We start from the raw sequence: 21,501 nt of genomic DNA, 5'->3' as shown, positions 1-21,501 counted from the left end.
ACAATACCAATAAACCAGAGCTTCCAGGGACTAAACCACTACCCAAAGACTATGCATGGACAGACTCATGGTTCCAGTTGCACATTTAGCAGATGATGGCATTGTTGGGCACCAGTGGAAGGGGAAGCCCTTGGTTCTGCCACAACTGGACCCCACAATGTAGGGGAATGTCAGGGTGGGAGTGGGAAGGAGGAAAACCCTTATAGAAGAAACAGAGGAGGATGAGATAGGGATCTTATGACTGGGAAACCAGAAAAGGGAATAAGTTTTGAAATGTAAATAAAAAAATCCAATAAAATAAGATGGTATGGCATATTGAAAAAAAAATAAAGTATCAGTACATTCCCTAAGGGGAGTGTATGTAAGAGCAAGGCCCATATGGTAAGAGTAAAGCGCATGGGAAGGTAATTAGATAGCAGCCTAATGCTTATTCAGCTATATGGTACAAACACTGCAAAATGATACGTAAGCATTGAAAATTTTTCTCGTGGTTTTGTTTCTCAGGACTCAGTGATCAGTATATTTGACCACAGAGACTCAGAACATGTAGGAGGAAGGGCAAAGGGGCACTTTTCAGGTTTGTTGAACCTTAGAGAACAATGGGAATTTGGATCCTTCTCAACTTATTGGTTTTCCTTTAAAGAAAAACACTATAATAAAGTTGATTGCCTCCTACATTTTGCATGTTGCAAACTAGGGCTAACATAGGTTAAAAGCAGTATGTGGAAAGATAATGTTCATCATGAAACCATTAAGTTGCATTCAATATTACCTATGGCTAATTGTGCAAATATAGAATACAAATGTTTAGATTTTTTAAGTAAACTCCCAAAAATGATGATTCGCCCCCATATCATGGCAGTTTCCTTCTCTCACTGACTGAACACTTCCTCATTTGGCCCTGATCCACACTGAGCCCTGAGCTGGACTCCGTCAAACAAGTTATTTAACCTCTTTATTGTGTTGTCCTGTGGATATCAATCATTGCTACCAGCATCAGTTAATGACTACAGAGGACTTCTGGACTTCTAATAACAGATCCTGAATACTTGGGGACTGATATTGTGATTTCTAACATATTCTATGAACACCTATTGTCTAACTCCTCATCATGGCCACAGCTGTTTTACCAAAAATGGTCAACCTCAGGGAAAGATGAATGATGTTATAAAATATAATACAGAAGAAAGTGCTGAGCTACTAATGTATAGTAAACCACCCATATCACATGAAGGACAATCTAGATATGAACAGTGACTTTTCCTTTAATGCTAAAGAAGGATCAAATTCACTCAGGGAATGAGCATTTACTCTCAGGGGATGACTCATTCATATTCTCTCCCTCCCCCATTCCTTCCTCCCTCCTCACCCTGTCCCACTCCCTTTCTCTCTGCCTCTCCTTCTGTACATGTCTCTGGTTCCCTCTCTCTCCTCTCCCTCTCAAACTTTTCTTCCACATCTAGATGCTTTATTAAATCTTATGATTATTCTTGTCAAGTTAATTGTCTTTTCCTTTTACCAGAACAACACATCATTCCTAGTACAATACCTATACCTCTGAATTGGACTTTTCTATTTTTAAAGAATATCTTGTTGATTTTGCCACTCATGGTAATCTCAAATCCAGATATTCTCCACCCAAGGATCACTGTCTAATAAACTATCAAGTAGACTGTAGTTTCCACCTCCTTTTTCTGCTCACTTATTGTAGGTGTGTGGTATTATTCCTTGATTCCTGGTCTCTAAAAAATATTCATTAGCCTTTCCCTTCTGAATTTGTCACGAAATCAACTTGCGGATACTTTGAATTAAAAAAAAATCACAACAGAATTTTGAATCTTGTTTCTGAAGTCTTCAGGTATAAGGGGAGATCTCGCCAGATTGACAATTGCGTTTATAATCTGGGTGTGCTGCCTTGTGCTAAATTTGAGCCAGAGACATCATAGTACACAACTGTTAGAACAAAATTTGAGTCACACAGTATCTTCTTACCTGTTATAGCTTAAGAATAAATCACTTTGCTTTTAAGAGCTTTGAACAATGCCGAACACTTTAAATATGTATGATTATGTTGATGTAGATTAATGTGCATATATATGTGTATATATATATGTATATATATATATATATATTTAAAGATATGACTTCCATTACATCTTCAAATCCCAAATAACATAAATAATGAAAAGTATAAAATTTTTGACCTTCTGAAAAATAACTGAGAATAAAAATTAGGGCACTGTATTGTTTATTTAACATTCATTAGGAACTATGCTGTGCAAAAGATATTGAAATGACAGGTTTCAAGTGCTGATATAAAAAAAAGCATCACACACACACACACACACGCCTTGCACATATGTTCGCATGCACGCACACACATACAACACCACACCACACACCTTCAAGGACTAAAATTGAAAGCTAGTAAATAGAGTTTAGGCAAATTAAAATTTTACTAAACAATCAGAAAATGAGATTATAAATTCAGTGTTTTTGAGTACTATAAAAATGTTAAAGAAATTCAAAATATAGGATACATTTAATGTAACACCAGATCTTAATTGAACCTAAAACATAAATGGAGAGAACAAAGTATGATGATAAAATGATAATGAATGTATAAAACACTCTTTCCCTCATATTTATTTGCCCCAGATGATATATTCTTTTACTAAGGTAGTGAGGATTTAATAAGAAATTTATTGCACAAAAAGTTAAACACATGTCAGTTGCAGAAATAATAGAGGGGAGGAGTCAACAAGTTTGCTTCATAAGCATTTATTCCCTATGAATCATGTAATAATTAAAGGAAATTTGTAATAGTTTAAAATTTCTTATAGGAAACCCCAAGAATACTGAAATATAATTTGTTAAATGGGTATATTTAGTTTACACAGTACTGGAAATGAAATAGAATTACAAAACCTTTATACCTGATACTAAATAAGACACTAAAAGTATCTATATTATTCTACAGAAAATGGCAAAGTGTTGTAAAGGTGGTGGATTTTACTTTTTTTATAAATATTATTAACTTATTCTTTTATCTGTGTACCATCTCTCTTGATCTTACCTACCCCAGTTTCCCACACACTTAACCTGGGAACCTCAAACAAGTCATTATCTAAGTTCAATGTACCTTCACTGAGTCATGATCTCCTTGTCCTTTTCATGTTCAGAAGACAGCAGCCTCCAGCACCCATTTCACTTCTTTCATTTTATCTCTCTTTCTCTGGTTTTCCTGAACCTTACAAGGGATTTATCGATACCGTACTTATGGATGAGCATTGAACATTCAATCTGAGCATTTGGACCAGTTATGAGACATTGCATGGATTGATGCCCACTGCACATAGACGTTTTTATATCCAAAGTGGAGAACACTAATGTACGTGTACAAACATAAATATTTAAAAAACAGTTTGACAGCATGTCCTTAAAAAATCAAACTCCAGTTAGATACTCCCAAACCTTCGGCTCTAATAGATTCTCAGCCAATTTTTTTTTACCAAGTTTACATTTCCAGCCATGAATTCTTTTACTCTTGTGGTACAAGGTTCAAAGCTACTATAAATGGAGATTTTTGCTCCCAGAACATTTTTGCAATGATTGCACACGTATACAAATCCTGCCTGGCAAATAGGCATTACAGCATTCAATATACCTTGCTGGGTAAAACTACTGATAACTTTTCTCCCACAGTAGACTGCGCATCATGTTCTAAGACAATGAAAAGTGCCCAGCAGGAAGGAAATTTTCTAGGTCATTTCCAACATGCTTTCTCCATATGCTACAGCCACAATGAAATTTGTCTTCAGATATAGTGTCTTATTCTTTGGTTCAGGGAGACAACCAAGAGCAGTGGAGATGTTCTTTATGTTTTAGGATCCCCTCTGGCATCCTTGAGTCATAGGAAAATATCTCACATTTGGCATTGAGTTTTCAGTTATCACCCCATATCTTATGGGTGAAACATTGTCTTCCATGTATGGTACATGTCACTAAAGACTTCTTTCTCATAAATATACCTTTTAAATATTTGATTTGATTTTAATGTCCTTGTCTGTGTATGTAGTTAAGCACATGGATTCACGTGCTCTCTGAGGCTAAGGCGTCAGATTCCTTGATCCTGGACTTACAGGCAGTTTTGTGTCACACACATGGGTGGTGGAAACCAAACTTTCATCTGCTATGAGAGCACTATGAGACTTTAACCACTCAGCCTTCTAAATAGCCACTACTACACTTTTAAATTAGTGTGCAATGTAGTAAGATCTGAAAATGATAGATTTTTATTTTTTTGATGATTCAAACCTGACACATCCTTATATATCACCATTCCTTTCTGTGCTTAGACATTTATCCCCTACTTTCATAGCACATGTATTCTATTAATACTCTCACCCCATAAGACCTCTGACCTTCCAATTCTCATAGACTGTTTCTAGCTTTCTAAATTTGACAGATGCTCCAAATTAAGCTGTTGAGTCTAAAAAGTTAGAAAAAGATGAAAAGTGGTAACTTTTAATCAAATAATATTGATATATAAATTGAAATATAGCATATTCCATTCAAAAGCAGAAAGTAACATGTTATGTTAAAACTAAGATTGTGTATATAAGTTAAAATTATATATATATATATATATATATGTACATATATATATATATATATATATATATATATATATATAGAGAGAGAGAGAGAGAGAGAGAGCGGGCTTACCATGACATTGACCTTTAAAATTCAGAGTTTTACATTAGCTTAAGAACATTAAAACTGTCTCAGAAAATGAAAGTTAATACAGGGAGTCCCATCCCTAAAAACAGAACTGTAAACAAGTAATAAGTACTCAGAAGAGGAGAATTAGCATCTTCCAGAAATGAATTCCCATACAGTTGTACTATGTAGAGCAGTAAGCTCTGAAATCCTATATATACAAGCAAAATAACCTCAGCAAATTGTGCACTTTATTTAAGATTTATTTTATTTGCTCTACCTTAATAATTTCTTTAATATATGTATATATACACATATGAATTTAATTTCCGGGTCATCTAGTAACATTTTCTTTACATTTATTTATTTATTTATTTATTTATTTATTTATTTATTTATTTACACATATGCATATCCCCACTTGGTACTTTTTGTAAAAGGCACATTTAGATGCCTTCTGAAACCTAAAGAGGTACTTAATGACAAATACACTTGATCTGTAGTTATAGGTCGTGTGATTTCCCTGAAGTAGATCTTGTGATCTAAATTATATCCTTTATCAGAATGTTGCATGACCTTAATAACTAAACTAACTTTCTAACTCATAATATATTCAAGTTACCTGTCACTTTTTCTAAGAGGTACTGAGGAAGGCCTTTTCAAATGTGTGGTCATTAATTACTTACCTTCTTTAAATTCAATAACAGTTTTTTCAATAATTTTTAGTAGAAATTAATAAAATGTTTTGAAATTTTACCACTTCAGATTCCAACACAGGGATCCTCTGAAACCAGGTTTGAGAAATTCCAATCATCCAGACTATTGTTTCACAGCAGAGTTCTTCATATTTCTATAATTGCTTTCTTATAGGTTAACAAAAACTGCTTCCTCTAATAGTTAGCATATATAATAAAAGGAAAACATATAGCATTTGGAACTTGCCGAAGCAGCCTCAGCCTTTAATGCAAAAACTTGCATCTGAGAGGGAAGGCATGAGGTAGAGATGTAGGAAGATAGCTTCTGCAGAGGTGGTGGTTAGACATGGTCAGAAAGACAGATGTGGAACCCTTTACCATGCTGTAATCTCAAGAGAAGCAATTACCCCCACCAGCGGGGACCCAGTTATTTGTGGGGGTAGAGGGGGACCCATACATGTGGGAGAATGGGTGAGAAAGAGGAGCTAGACCAAGCAGTGTCTTTGTCAAGGTCTGTTTCTTGAGAGTAATATACAGCATTTAAAGCTCTGAAGCAGGAATTGAAGCAGGAACTGAAGCTTAGGGCGGGGGGAGTACTGGGAAGTGCACAAGGACATAAGGTGAATCACTAAACTGCAAGATATTCTCCTTGATGAAAACAACAGTCTTCTGGGGACATGGTCTCTCTTTAAAAAGGTCAAGCCCTTCTCAGGCTTTGCCTAGTCAAGCAGTCCTGTCCCCAACAAGAAAGCACATAGTTGAGTCTGTCATGGATTCATTCTGGTGCCTCCTTTAGATTTCTGTGGAAGAACCAGAAAATAAGCAAACCCTCCACACATCTATCCTATATCCCTGATGTGATAGCAGCATTTTACGTATCAAACATGCTGAAGATATGAGGATTCCTTGGAAAGAAAATTGAGCTGGAGATGGCCTTTAATGAGTTGACAAGGTGATAGGAGATTAAAAGGCCTAAAATTCATCATGTACATTATCAAGCTTAAAAGAAAAAAATAAATTAATGGGGCTGCAGAAATTATTCAGCTTTTCTTTCAAAGACCATGACTCAAGTCTTAGAATCCATGAGGTGGCTGATTCTAATTAGACAACTAATTCTAGTTACAGGGAATAAAATAATAATGGTGCTAAGGTTACCTGGAAGAGAATGGGGAACAGGAGACATGAAGAAGGATGCCAAGATAAGAGTCTGATCAAGGCAATAATTTTATTTTTTCCTAAGGCTGAATTTATACCGTAATGGGGGTAACAGAGGGAGAGGGGAAGTATGAAACATTTAAGCAGGCCAAGGACATGGTATTCATGTGGTTAGGGAATTGGCTGATGTTGACAGGATGTTAGAAAGGTCACAGGTTTGTCATATCTATTGGTCAGCAGGATGTTGTTTGTTCAGAAAAGTTGCAGGTCATCACATTGTGTATCTTGACGTCAGATGAATTTCTCAGCAAGCTCACAAGGTCATATCATTATTCATCTTGACCACCATATTTCTATTAGTGTACTGCAGTTGGCTGTGGATTTTTCATGAAACCAGTCATATTTAACTAACCATAATAATAGCATCAATATTGGAGGGTTTCAACATATCGCTTCCAGCATCTCCCCCTTTCTTATAATCAAGTGAAAAGGTGACCAAATGTGTGTGCTGTCCTGTAATGAGCCCCTCAGGAACTGCTTCTGTCTTAGGATGGAGTGATATTTGTCACATGGCCAAGAGAACCTTGTGGCCAGGGTCTGTCATGGGATAAGGCAGCAACTAATAGCAGCCTTCCTGTCTTAGAACCTTTATTCGTGTATATATCACTCTCTTTCCCATCATTGACTGTCCAGTTCAGCACGCAGGGGTGACCATTCATTGACTTTTGAGCAAAAACATCAGGACATCAGGCAGAAAAGAATGTTGGCCTCATTTGGCTGAAGGACAAAAGTGTCCTTGCCTGGGCTAGGAGGAGATGTGTAGGTGAGCTTGACCCTCATCTAAGGCATCCTCAATAGTTAGCCTATGATAATATACCTGAATAGGTTTTGCTGCCATATTATCTACCTGTTGTTTAATAAAGCTGGTCAAATGATTAAATGTCCAATGGTCAAAAGATATAAGCAAAAGAAGGCCTATTAGGGGGTCCAACAGAGAGGGAAGCAGGGTGGAAAACCAAGGGGAGGTGGCAAACCAATTTTGATACCAGTTCTCAGCTTTATCTCTTTGTTGTTTTCTCTTTTCTAATCATTTTATGACCTTTTTCATGCTGTCTTTAACCATATTCTAACACACATGAAGTATCCATACACTGCCTTTCTCTTACAAACCAGAATTCAGTGTGATTGCTCAAAGTTGGGAAATTAAAAGTCAAAAGCCAATCAGAAAGAAGTACATTTGTTAGCATGTATGGTTTATGTAAAAGAGGGACCAGACAATTGTTCTTTCTGATTAACCTCTGCCCCTTAAAGACAGTATGGTTCAAAATTAAAATAGTCAGATATACTTAAAACTCTGCTCTCTTTTAGATAGATGTGGAAATTTAAAAATTGAGTGAATTTATATGATTGTAAATGTTTACCATGAACTATCATAGAAGGGATGCCACCAGGCAGAGAATTACAATTTTAACTGATATTAAACATCTCAAATAATTTGGATAAACCTCAGCATTGAAGTATAAACATATAATAAAAAATAAAGACATGCATAGGTATCCCGTGCATGTCATATAAGAAATAAGCAAACCCCATGTCAGTACAGGACAGCATCAATGACTGAAAGTTAATAATATGTTGATACATAGAAGGAAAAGATAACATATTGAGTGCCATTGTTGAAATTCCCAAAATAATTTTAATAGCCAATTCAATTTGGGTCTACAACAATCATAATTGCATTATCTAAAAATCCAAACCCTATGAAAGGTATCTCATTATGGAAGAATACATATCTCATCTGTCCTGGACTGGGTGGTAGAGCTTTCAATTCTTCTTGTGCAATGGCAATGGACTCGAAGTGGTGCAGTTCTTCGAGAAAGCACCTCGTCTCAGTGGAGTGCAGGCTGTAGATGAAGTTGCCTGTGTGCTCTGTGCTGTGTTCACCCCCTCCATGGGCTTCTTCTTGGGATGAGTGCCAGGAGCCAAGGAGTAGGAATGTACAGACTGTTTTAACAATTTTATGGTAAATATAATCCCTGTGTTGGCACCTGATTGAAACATTCTATGGCCCCAAGTATATCCACGTGTCCACTCCTGGTTTCAAATAGTGGAGGTAAATTTAATATTTACGGGGATGTACCATCCCCTTGTTTTAGAATTAGAACTTTCATAACAGGAATCTGGGACATGTATATTAGCAGGGCAGGTGATATTATAAGTCAAACAACAGTGTATTTGGTGACAAAATTCTTTTTTTTTTTTTTATCTTGATTTTTTTTTTTTATTAACTTGAGTATTTCTTATATACATTTCGAGTGTTATTCCCTTTCCCGGTTTCCGGGCAAACATCCCCCTCCCCCCTCCCCTTCCTTATGGGTGTTCCCCTCCCAACCCTCCCCCCATTGCCGCCCTCCCCCCATAGACTAGTTCACTGGGGGTTCAGTCTTAGCAGGACCCAGAGCTTCCCCTTCCACTGGTGCTCTTACTAGGATATTCATTGCTACCTATGGGGTCAGAGTCCAGGGTCAGTCCATGTATAGTCTTTAGGTAGTGGCTTAGTCCCTGGAAGCTCTGGTTGCTTGGCATTGTTGTACTTTTGGGGTCTCGAGTCCCTTCAAGCTCTTCCAGTTCTTTCTCTGATTCCTTCAATAGGGGACCTATTCTCAGTTCAGTGGTTTGCTGCTGGCATTCGCCTCTATATTTGCTGTATTCTGGCTGTGTCTCTCAGGAGCGATCTACATCCGGCTCCTGTCGGTCTGCACTTCTTTGCTTCATCCATCTTGTCTAATTGGGTGGCTGTATATGTATGGGCCACATGTGGGGCAGGCTCTGAATGGGTGTTCGTTCAGTCTCTGTTTTAATCTTTGCCTCTCCCTTCCCTGCCAAGGGTATTCTTTTTCCTCATTTAAAGAAGGAGTGAAGCATTCACATTTTGATCATCCGTCTTGAGTTTCGTTTGTTCTAGGGATCTAGGGTAATTCAAGCATTTGGGCTAATAGCCACTTATCAATGAGTGCATACCATGTATGTCTTTCTGTGATTGGGTTAGCTCACTCAGGATGATATTTTCCAGTTCCAACCATTTGCCTACGAATTTCATAAACTCGTTGTTTTTGATAGCTGAGTAATATTCCATTGTGTAGATGTACCACATTTTCTGTATCCATTCCTCTGTTGAAGGGCATCTGGGTTCTTTCCAGCTTCTGGCTATTATAAATAAGGCTGCAATGAACATAGTGGAGCACTTGTCTTTTTTATATGTTGGGGCATCTTTTGGGTATATTCCCAAGAGAGGTATAGCTGGATCCTGAGGCAGTTCAATGTCCAATTTTCTGAGGATCCTCCAGACTGATTTCCAGAATGGTTGTACCAGTCTGCAATCCCACCAACAATGGAGGAGTGTTCCTCTTTCTCCACATCCTCGCCAGCATCTGCTGTCACCTGAGTTTTTGATCTTAGCCATTCTCTCTGGTGTGAGGTGAAATCTCAGGGTTGTTTTGATTTGCATTTCCCTTATGACTAAAGATGTTGAACATTTCTTTAGGTGTTTCTCCGCCATTCGGCATTCCTCAGCTGTGAATTCTTTGTTTAGCTCTGAACCCCATTTTTTAATAGGGTTATTTGTTTCCCTGCGGTCTAACTTCTTGAGTTCTTTGTATATTTTGGATATAAGGCCTCTATCTGTTGTAGGATTGGTAAAGATCTTTTCCCAATCTGTTGGTTGCCGTTTTGTCCTAACCACAGTGTCCTTTGCCTTACAGAAGCTTTGCAGTTTTATGAGATCCCATTTGTCGATTCTTGATCTTAGAGCATAAGCCATTGGTGTTTTGTTCAGGAAATTTTTTCCAGTGCCCATGTGTTCCAGATGCTTCCCTAGTTTTTCTTCTATTAGTTTGAGTGTGTCTGGTTTGATGTGGAGGTCCTTGATCCACTTGGACTTAAGCTTTGTACAGGGTGATAAGCATGGATCGATCTGCATTCTTCTACATGTTGCCCTCCAGTTGAACCAGCACCATTTGCTGAAAATGCTATCTTTTTTCCATTTGATGGTTTTGGCTCCTTTGTCAAAAATCAAGTGACCATAGGTGTGTGGGTTCATTTCTGGGTCTTCAATTCTATTCCATTGGTCTATCTGTCTGTCTCTGTACCAATACCATGCAGTTTTTATCACTATTGCTCTGTAATACTGCTTGAGTTCAGGGATAGTGATTCCCCCTGAAGTCCTTTTATTGTTGAGGATAGCTTTAGCTATCCTGGGTTTTTTGTTATTCCAGATGAATTTGCAAATTGTTCTGTCTAACTCTTTGAAGAATTGGATTGGTATTTTGATGGGGATTGCATTGAATCTGTAGATTGCTTTTGGTAAAATGGCCATTTTTACTATATTAATCCTGCCAATCCATGAGCATGGGAGATCTTTCCATCTTCTGAGGTCTTCTTCAATTTCTTTCCTCAGTGTCTTGAAGTTCTTATTGTACAGATCTTTTACTTGCTTGGTTAAAGTCACACCGAGGTACTTTATATTATTTGGGTCTATTATGAAGGGTGTCGTTTCCCTAATTTCTTTCTCGGCTTGTTTCTCTTTTGTATAGAGGAAGGCAACTGATTTATTTGAGTTAATTTTATACCCAGCCACTTTGCTGAAGTTGTTTATCAGCTTTAGTAGTTCTCTGGTGGAACTTTTGGGATCACTTAAATATACTATCATGTCATCTGCAAATAGTGATATTTTGACCTCTTCTTTTCCGATCTGTATCCCTTTGATCTCCTTTTGTTGTCTGATTGCTCTGGCTAGAACTTCAAGAACTATATTGAATAAGTAGGGAGAGAGTGGGCAGCCTTGTCTAGTCCCTGATTTTAGTGGGATTGCTTCAAGTTTCTCTCCATTTAGTTTAATGTTAGCAACTGGTTTGCTGTATATGGCATTTACTATGTTTAGGTATGGGCCTTGAATTCCTATTCTTTCCAGGACTTTTATCATGAAGGGGTGTTGAATTTTGTCAAATGCTTTCTCAGCATCTAATGAAATGATCATGTGGTTCTGTTCTTTCAGTTTGTTTATATAATGGATCACGTTGATGGTTTTCCGTATATTAAACCATCCCTGCATGCCTGGGATGAAGCCTACTTGATCATGATGGATGATTGTTTTGATGTGCTCTTGAATTCGGTTTGCCAGAATTTTATTGAGTATTTTTGCGTCGATATTCATAAGGGAAATTGGTCTGAAGTTCTCTTTCTTTGTTGTGTCTTTGTGTGGTTTAGGTATAAGAGTAATTGTGGCTTCGTAGAAGGAATTCGGTAGGGCTCCATCTGTTTCAATTTTGTGGAATAGTTTGGATAATATTGGTATGAGGTCTTCTATGAAGGTTTGATAGAATTCTGCACTAAACCCGTCTGGACCTGGGCTCTTTTTGGTTGGGAGACCTTTAATGACTGCTTCTATTTCCTTAGGAGTTATGGGGTTGTTTAACTGGTTTATCTGTTCCTGATTTAACTTCGATACCTGGTATCTGTCTAGGAAATTGTCCATTTCCTGAAGATTTTCAAATTTTGTTGAATATAGGTTTTTATAGTAAGATCTGATGATTTTTTGAATTTCCTCTGAATCTGTAGTTATGTCTCCCTTTTCATTTCTGATTTTGTTAATTTGGACACACTCTCTGTGTCCTCTCGTTAGTCTGGCTAAGGGTTTATCTATCTTGTTGATTTTCTCAAAGAACCAACTTTTAGTTCTGTTGATTCTTTCTATGGTCCTTTTTGTTTCTACTTGGTTGATTTCAGCTCTGAGTTTGATTATTTCCTGCCTTCTACTCCTCCTGGGTGTATTTGCTTCTTTTTGTTCTAGAGCTTTTAGGTGTGCTGTCAAGCTGCTGACATATGCTCTTTCCTGTTTCTTTCTGCAGGCACTCAGCGCTATGAGTTTTCCTCTTAGCACAGCTTTCATTGTGTCCCATAAGTTTGAGTATGTTGTATCTTCATTTTCATTAAATTCTAAAAAGTTTTTAATTTCTTTTTTTATTTCTTCCTTGACCAGGTTATCATTGAGTAGAGCATTGTTCAATTTCCACGTATATGTGGGCATTCTTCCCTTATTATTATTGAAGACCAGTTTTAGGCCGTGGTGGTCCGATAGCACGCATGGGATTATTTCTATCTTTCTGTACCTGTTGAGGCCCGTTTTTTGACCAATTATATGGTCAATTTTGGAGAAAGTACCATGAGGAGCTGAGAAGAAGGTATATCCTTTTGCTTTAGGATAGAATGTTCTATAAATATCCGTTAAGTCCATTTGGCTCATGACTTCTCTTAGTCTGTCTACATCACTGTTTAATTTCTGTTTCCATGATCTGTCCATTGATGAGAGTGGGGTGTTGAAATCTCCCACTATTATTGTGTGAGGTGCAATGTGTGTTTTGAGCTTTAGTAAGGTTTCTTTTACATATGTAGGTGCCCTTGTATTTGGGGCATAGATATTTAGGATTGAGAGTTCATCTTGGTTGATTTTTCCTTTGATGAATATGAAGTGTCCTTCCTTATCTTTTTTGATGACTTTTAGTTGGAAATTGATTTTATTTGATATTAGAATGGCTACTCCAGCTTGCTTCTTCTGACCATTTGCTTGGAAAGTTGTTTTCCAGCCTTTCACTCTGAGGTAGTGTCTGTCTTTGTCTCTGAGGTGTGTTTCCTGTAGGCAGCAGAATGCAGGGTCCTCGTTGCGTATCCAGTTTGTTAATCTATGTCTTTTTATTGGGGAGTTGAGGCCATTGATATTGAGAGATATTAAGGAATAGTGATTATTGCTTCCCGTTATATTCATATTTGGATGTGAGGTTATGTTTGTGTGCTTTCATTCTCTTTGTTTTGTTGCCAAGACGATTAGTTTCTTGCTTCTTCTAGGGTATAGCTTGCCTCCTTATGTTGGGCTTTACCATTTATTATCCTTTGTAGTGCTGGATTTGTAGAAAGATATTGTGTAAATTTCGTTTTGTCATGGAATATCTTGGTTTCTCCATCAATGTTAATTGAGAGTTTTGCTGGATACAGTAACCTGGGCTGGCATTTGTGTTCTCTTAGTGTCTGTATGACATCAGTCCAGGATCTTCTGGCCTTCATAGTTTCTGGCGAGAAGTCTGGTGTGATTCTGATAGGTCTCCCTTTATATGTTACTTGACCTTTTTCCCTTACTGCTTTTAATATTCTTTCTTTATTTTGTGCGTTTGGTGTTTTGACAATTATGTGACGGGAGGTGTTTCTTTTCTGGTCCAATCTATTTGGAGTTCTGTAGGCTTCTTGTATGTCTATGGGTATCTCTTTTTTTAGGTTAGGGAAGTTTTCTTCTATGATTTTGTTGAAGATATTTACTGGTCCTTTGAGCTGGGAGTCTTCACTCTCTTCTATACCTATTATCCTTAGGTTTGATCTTCTCATTGAGTCCTGGATTTCCTGTATGTTTTGGACCAGTAGCTTTTTCCGCTTTACATTATCTTTGACAGTTGAGTCAATGATTTCTATGGAATCTTCTGCTCCTGAGATTCTCTCTTCCATCTCTTGTATTCTGTTGGTGAAGCTTGTATCTACAGCTCCTTGTCTCTTCTTTTGGTTTTCTATATCCAGGGTTGTTTCCATGTGTTCTTTCTTGATTGCTTCTATTTCCATTTTTAATTCCTTCAACTGTTTGATTGTGTTTTCCTGGAATTCTTTCAGGGATTTTTGCGATTCCTCTCTGTAGGCTTTTACTTGTTTATTAATGTTTTCCTGTGCTTCCCTAAGTGTGTTCATGTCTTTCTTGAAGTCCTCCAGCATCATGATCAAATATGATTTTGAAACTAGATCTTGCTTTTCTGGTGTGTTTGGATATTCCATGTTTGTTTTGGTGGGAGAATTGGGCTCCGATGATGGCATGTAGTCTTGGTTTCTGTTGCTTGGGTTCCTGCGCTTGCCTCTCGCCATCAGATTATCTCTAGTGTTACTTTGTTCTGCTGTTTCTGACAGTGGCTAGACTGTCCTATAAGCCTGTGTGTCAGGAGTGCTGTAGACCTGTTTTCCTTTCTTTCAGTCAGTTATGGGGACAGAGTGTTCTGCTTTCGGGCGTGTAGTTTTTCCTCTCTACAGGTCTTCAGCTGTTCCTGTGGGCCTGTGTCTTGAGGTCACCAGGCAGCTTTCTTGCAGCAGAAAATTTGGTCTTACCTGTGGTCCAGAGGCTCAGGTTTGCTCGTGGGGTGCTGCCCAGGGGCTCTCTGCAGGGGCAGCAACCAGGAAGACCTGTGCCGCCCCTTCCGGGAGCTTCAGTGCACCAGGGTTCCAGATGGTCTTTGGCTTTTTCCTCTGGCGTCCGAGATGTGTGTGCAGGGAGCAGTCTCTTCTGGTTTCCCAGGCTTGTCCGCCTCTCTGAAGGTTTAGCTCTCCCTCCCACGGGATTTGGGTGCAGAGAACTGTTTATCCGGTCTGTTTCCTTCAGGGTCCGGCGGGGTCCTGCCGCTCCTGGGCCCTCCCCCACGGGAGCCCAGAGGCCTTATACAGTTTCCTCTTGGGCCAGGGATGTGGGCAGGGGTGAGCAGTGTTGGTGGTCTCTTCTGCTCTGCAGCCTCAGGAGTGCCCACCTGACCAGGCGGTTGGGTCTCTCTCTCACCGGGTCTGGGATTATCTTGATTTTTTAAAACACCTGTATTCCATAGCTTCTGAATTTCTTCCATGAAACGGAGGCCTCTCGTAGCACCGGCGATGTTTTTGTCCCGGGTTTCTCGGCACCAAATGTCCCGCGCGCGACTTTCCGCTGGCAAGAAGCATGCGAGACATAGAAATTCTTGCTATGAGTGATACTTTATTCCTATCTCATGGAGAAGCCTGGTGACAAAATTCTTAAGAACAGAGGAAAGGGGCCAGGCAAGAAAGCTAGGGGTTGGCCTGCTGAGAGCTGGTGGAACAAACAGATCAGGTGACAAGTAGCATTCAGTCACACAGCTAAATGAGGAAGCTTTCTTGGGACAAAAAGGCCATTGCATACATAAGTACAAGCCTTGTGCCTATAAAACAGAAAGGCAAGCAGAGGGGCAGGTTATCGGCTGTCTGTCTGGACTTAGACTTTCCCTTAAGGAGTACCTCCATTCAGTGTCAGGTTAGTGGCTCTGCCTTTCAAGAGACTCAGCCTCAGAATGACCCTAGGGTTCCAGTAAGAATTACAAAAGGATGGAGAGATGGTTAGGACCTGGGTGCTAGATGCCAACAGACTGATGAAAGTATTGTATGGCTTGTTCACTTTGGGGGGGGTTATCCAGGCTGTCTGACATGCCTGGTGACCTGTGTCAAAAGACCAGGAGAAGATAGCTTCTGAGTATTGAAGGAGGCTCACCCAGGGGGGTGTGATCTGATTGAAGCCTTGGGTATCAGAGTGCAAGCTATAGTTAAAGATAACTTGTTATAAGGACTCTTTCTGCTGACATTCCTGAGGCAGGGGTCACAATTGAGTTGGGCTTCCTGCCTCTTACAACCAATAAAGAAGTTGCTAACACTGTAATACTGACCTTTAATAGAACTACAGCCCTCCCCTGTACCTCTGAATTCCAGGACTTCAGTATTTGCCCTTCATCAAGCTGTCTTACTGGGTTGGAGGGCCATGGAAAAGAAAACATTGATCCTGACCTTGGCCACAGCCTCCAGTTGGAGTAAGCTGAAGAGCTGGTGCCAAGATTTTCTCCTGTAATCATCCTAGAAAAAAGCCTGTTCTGTCTGGCAAATCAAAGTTCCTCGCAGTGTGCTGCAGAGTTTCTGAAACTATTTTAGGGGCTCCTGCCCCTCAACCTGGGGCATTTTTACCAAAGGAGCAGGAACTAATTACTTCATGGATAGGAACAGAGGCACTTTCTACATCAATGATGACTAACAGGGAATGTACTTAATGTTGGAGACTGACTCCTCTCTTGGAATAGGTCTAGCAGATAAGGCAGGCTCCCTCAAAAACTTCTCTTAATGAACGATCTCCTTCTGTGAGCAAGTGTTGAAAGTCTGGCTACTGAAGATAGCGGTTGGAATTTCTTTCAGGGCTCATAATAATCTTTAAAACAACCACTAACTCTCTACTATCTATTTGCTGTCAAAGCGCTAGCCCCAGCCAGCAGCCCCTTTGCCTTGAGACTCCTCTTTTGCCAGCTTGGCCTGAGCTGTGCCACTGCCCATGAGCAGCCTGCAACTTGCTTGCTAGTAGGCCTGCTCACCTGCCACCCTTAGCCCCACACTTCCCTACTCTGTGCTGTCCCTTCCTTAGAAGCTGTGAAGGCCTAAGCAAAAGGGACATCCTTTCATCAGGATTCCTGCTTCAGACATGATCACTCGCTAACCTGGAGTCCATAGACATGTGTCATGAACTGTTAAAAGTAGCTAGACTGTACTAGGGAAGCAAAGGGAGAAGCATTTCTCCTTGGGGAGGAGGCTCAAGAGAGAAAGACAAAACTCCCAGGTTGAAAATAATTGCTCTCAAGCAAATCATTCCCAAGTTAAGCACCAAGAGGACCAAGTAAAACTCATTGGCAAACAACACAAACAGTTCCATGGTTTCAAACACAGTCTTAAGTCCATGATTTTAAACACAGTCGTCAGTGCATGATTTCAAACACAGTTGTCAGTCCAAGTCCAAAAGTGAAACAAAAGCCAAAAGATTCTCGACTATATCACAGAAATCATACTAGACAAACAAGATGAAGACAATGCATCCTATATGCAATTTCCACAGATGCCTGATGCATTCAGTACGTGGCCCAAACATCAGCTTAACCTTAGCTGCTTCTGGGATGAGGTGGACTGTCTGATCCCACCTCCCAAAGGGATTCTAGAGTTTTCTCTAGATTCCTTTCTCCTAGAGCATCCTTTAGGGCCTGTGGCCTGTGACAACTAACATGTCCTCCTGTCACAGCCATAAGCCCGTCACAGGACCCACAGCATCCACTGAGGGGACACTAACCCCTCTACAGTAGAGGACTCAAGCACCCCTCTGAAGGGCCTCGAACACTCCAGACAGCAGACACAGACAACATAAGACAACATGAAACAATGAGGAGACAACATGACACAGAGACAAAAAAGAAATTAACACAGAACACAGAACACAGATTTGCTTGAGCTTACCTCTGATCTCTTGGCCAATTGTGGTCTGGGGGAGCCCAGTTCCAAGCTGATGCAACAAAGTGTTGTAAAAACCCATTGTGGCCTTACACCAGGAGCACCACCCACAGAGCACAGATTGACAAAGTGACTGCTGCAGTAGCATGAGTGTATATGGTTTTCAATCCACGTATGTGGGGTTGCTCACCAATGCAGGGAGAGGCAACCTTGAACCCAAAAAGCATGGAACTTTTATTCATTACAAAGGGCAGACTTCAGCAACAGGATTAGCTGGCCCATAAAACAGTAACTAACTCTGCACTATCTTTTGTGTCAATTGTTCCCTCCTGGGGTAACTATGGACAAATATTTCCTACAAAGTATAATAATTTCTTTAAATCTTTTTCTTAACCATATTCTTCATGTCCTGAGTGACTCCCTGAGTCCTGTCACAAAAGGTGACTGTAGAATTCTTGTCTCATCTCTCACCACTAAGATCTGTGTCGTCTGGGGAGAAACACCCTAAGCTTCTTAACCAAGGTCGGGCAGTCCATGGTTTCCAGAAGCAGGGGAGCAAAGGCTCCAAGGTGGGAAGCAAAGTCTCTGAGGGGGAGCAAAACCTCCTAGGGGGGCAAAAGCTCCGAGAGGGAGCAAAGGCTCAACCAAACAAGGAAGACAGGCCTGTCTACTCATGGGGGACAATGTTCTCCTCCAGGAGACCTCCAAACAGTTCATGCTGGGCGCCATTGATCAACAACGGTCCTGAGGGTACCTGGAAGAGAATGTGGGGAAAAGAGACATGAAGAAGGAGGCCAAGACAAGAGTTCGATCAAGGCAACAATTTTATTTTTTCCCAAGGCTGAATTTATACCATAAGGGGGTAACGGAGGGAGGGGGGAAGTTTGAAACATTTAGTCAGGCCAAGGACACAGTATTCGTGTGGTCAGAGAATTGGCTAGTGTTGACATGGTGTTAGAAAGGTCACAGGTTTGTCATATCTATTGATCAGCAGGATGTTGTTTTTTCAGAAAGGTTGCAGGTCATCACATTGGGTATCTTGATGTCAGATGTATTTCTCAGCAAGGTCACAACTTTATCATATCATTATTCATCTTGACCATAAGATTTGTATTAGTGTTCTGCAGCTGGCCAGGGATTTTCATTTAACCCAGTCATACTTAATCAACCATCATAATAATATCAATAATGGAGGATTTGAAGGGCATTACTCCCAACACTTCTGGACTCTAAATCCAGTAGGTTTACACATGTTACACAGAACATGGTTTTTGGTAAAATACCCATATGCATTTAAAATACTTTTTTGAAATAACAAAAAGTAAAGTTATGAAAGAAATTGATTAAAAATTATAAGCATAGTGGCTTTGCAGTATAATTTCAGTCCTTGTAAGGCAGAGACAGACAGAGATCTGTGAGTGACCGATGAGCCATGTCTATATGAGAAAATGCAGGTTACCAAAGGATACAGTATGAAGTCTTGTCCAAAATTTCAAAAAGGAAATAACAGAATTTGCCTGAGGTGAAAAGAATGGTATGAGGAGAAAGTTAAAAACCAATGAAAGTGCTTGGATAGATATGGAAGCTGATCATGGCCATATTTATGAAATGCCCCTCCTTTATTCCAATCACTTCTGCAAACACCAGAGAGGAATGATTCTATTCCTCAGACCGTAGGACTTTTCTATCCTAGTAAATTACAACAGATTATAGTTCATTTAGATTCAGAAACCAAGCAGTGGAGTAACACTTAATGAGAAAGGCAACTACTTTCTGTGTGGCTAAGACCTATATGTAGCCCTAAAACTCAAGAGGGTGCCATACTTAAGAGATTTAGAAGATTTCCCATCCCTGATTCTTTTCTCCATCTGAACTTCTCTAAAGAAGAAATTTCTATGTTTAGTCCCTAGCAGAAAATATAAGAAAAACAAAATGTCTGTAGTTCTAGGCAGAAACTGGTCAGAAGTGGGCAACTTTGGAATAATCTCAGAGAATTATTTTGGTCAAGGATGATCACAGCTGCAAAAATTAATATTAAGAATTACCTTTCCTATCCCATAACCTAGAAGACCACAGTCTCTACTAAAGATGTACAAACAACGCCTCAGCTCTTGACAGAAATGGTCCTCCAAAACAAGAAAAACCCTAGATAACCTTTCTGCAGAAGTCAGACCTGCATATGCCCTTATTAACGAAACTTTTTTGTTTCTGCATCAATAATTCAAAAGAAATAGGGGGAAAATCTCTGAAAAATCAAACAAAAGATTCAACCTGACAGTGTATAACTCGGGAATTAGTACAGATCTTCTTGTTAGGACAGCTTTTGGGTACCTTTTCTCTGTTAGTTTAGGTTCTCTTTCTTCTTATTGCTTCTTTTTCTTAATCCTATTTTTCACCTTCGGCTTACTTAATGTTCAAGTACAACTACTTAACAATGAACATGGACCACATGTTGACCACTGCTGCTTGAAATTTTCCAGCCTATCAACATCACTGATTCTAGATCACATCATAATTTTACTTTCATCTTTGATGATTCACTATGTGTTTTGAGTTTCCGAATCCCTCTGGCAAATTTTGTATGGGCCTTGGAAGACCATGTGAGTATATACAACAGCTATCTCTATAATCAAAATAATTCAATGGAAAAAACTTCACCATCATGGGACCATATAGTACTATATCTCTGTCTACTCCTACACTAGAATCCCCAAAACACACCCCTGTTTGCACCAAGAATAGAGAAGGTAAAGATTTATTAACTGAAAGATGGTTTCAGGAAACTTTAAGCATCTGCTGGCAAGGATGAAAGAATGTAATCAAGAGAAACAATGAGCCCAGACCCAGAATGTGGGGCCTTGACAGTTGAGGACAAAAGTTCAGTCAATATGTATACAATAGTACCTGTCATTAATTTCCTGTGTAAGTGACTTTCAGGATGAATGGCAAGAACTGATATATCCTACAAGATGCAGATTCTGTTAAAAATCTTTCATATACAAGAACATACATTGAAGGATAAGATGGTATGGCATTTGCTTGCCTCAGCAGTACATATACTAAAATTGGAATGATACATCATGGACCCTCCACAAGGATGACACACAAATTCATGATGTGTTTCATATTTTTGAGTTAAGAAGTGCATGCTGACAGGAGCCTATTACAGCTCTTTCCCCAGAGGCTTAGCCAGAGCATGTCAAATACAGAGGAGAATGCTAGCAGCAAACCATTGAACTGAGAATGGGGTCCCCATTGGAGGGATTAGACAAAGTATTGGAGGAACTGAAGGTACATGCAACCCAATAAGAAGAGCAATAGCAACAAGCCAGAGTTCCCAGGGACTAAACCACTACCCAAAGACTATGCATGGACAGATTCATGGTTCCAGCTGCATATGTAGCAGATGATGGCACGGTTGGACATGAATTGAAGGGGAAGCCCTTGATACTGACACAGCTAAACCCCCCCAGTGTAGGGCAATGTTGTGGTGGGAGTGGGAGGGGGGAACACTCTTATAGAAGAAGCAGAGTGGGATGGGATGGGGCCTTATGGCTGGGAAACCAGAAAAGGGAATAAGAATTGAAGGGTAAATAAAAAAAATATCCAATAAAAAAAGAAGATATGGCATATTAGAAAAAAATTAAGGTATCAGGACATTACCTTAGGGAAGGGTATGTAAGAGTAAGGCCCATATTTTAAGACTAAGGCACAATGGAAGGTAATTAGAAAACAACCTAATGCTTATTATGCCACATGGCAGAAAAACACTGCAAAAACACTTGAGATGATGAAAATTTTCTTTATGGGTTTG

General features: G+C 39.5%; 1 pseudogene; it reads left to right on the top strand.

Moving 5' to 3' along the window:
• The first annotated feature begins 20,722 nt into the window (after positions 1 to 20,722).
• Positions 20,723 to 20,819, top strand: LOC134480256 (U6 spliceosomal RNA; annotated as a pseudogene).
• The last annotated feature ends 682 nt before the right edge of the window (positions 20,820 to 21,501 follow it).

The sequence above is a fragment of the Rattus norvegicus genome, chromosome 8 (genome assembly GCF_021556685.1).
Source record: "Rattus norvegicus strain SHRSP/BbbUtx chromosome 8, alternate assembly SHRSP_T2T, whole genome shotgun sequence".
In the NCBI taxonomy this organism is placed as follows: Eukaryota; Metazoa; Chordata; class Mammalia; order Rodentia; family Muridae; genus Rattus; species Rattus norvegicus.
This window is presented reverse-complemented; position numbering and strand designations above follow the sequence as displayed.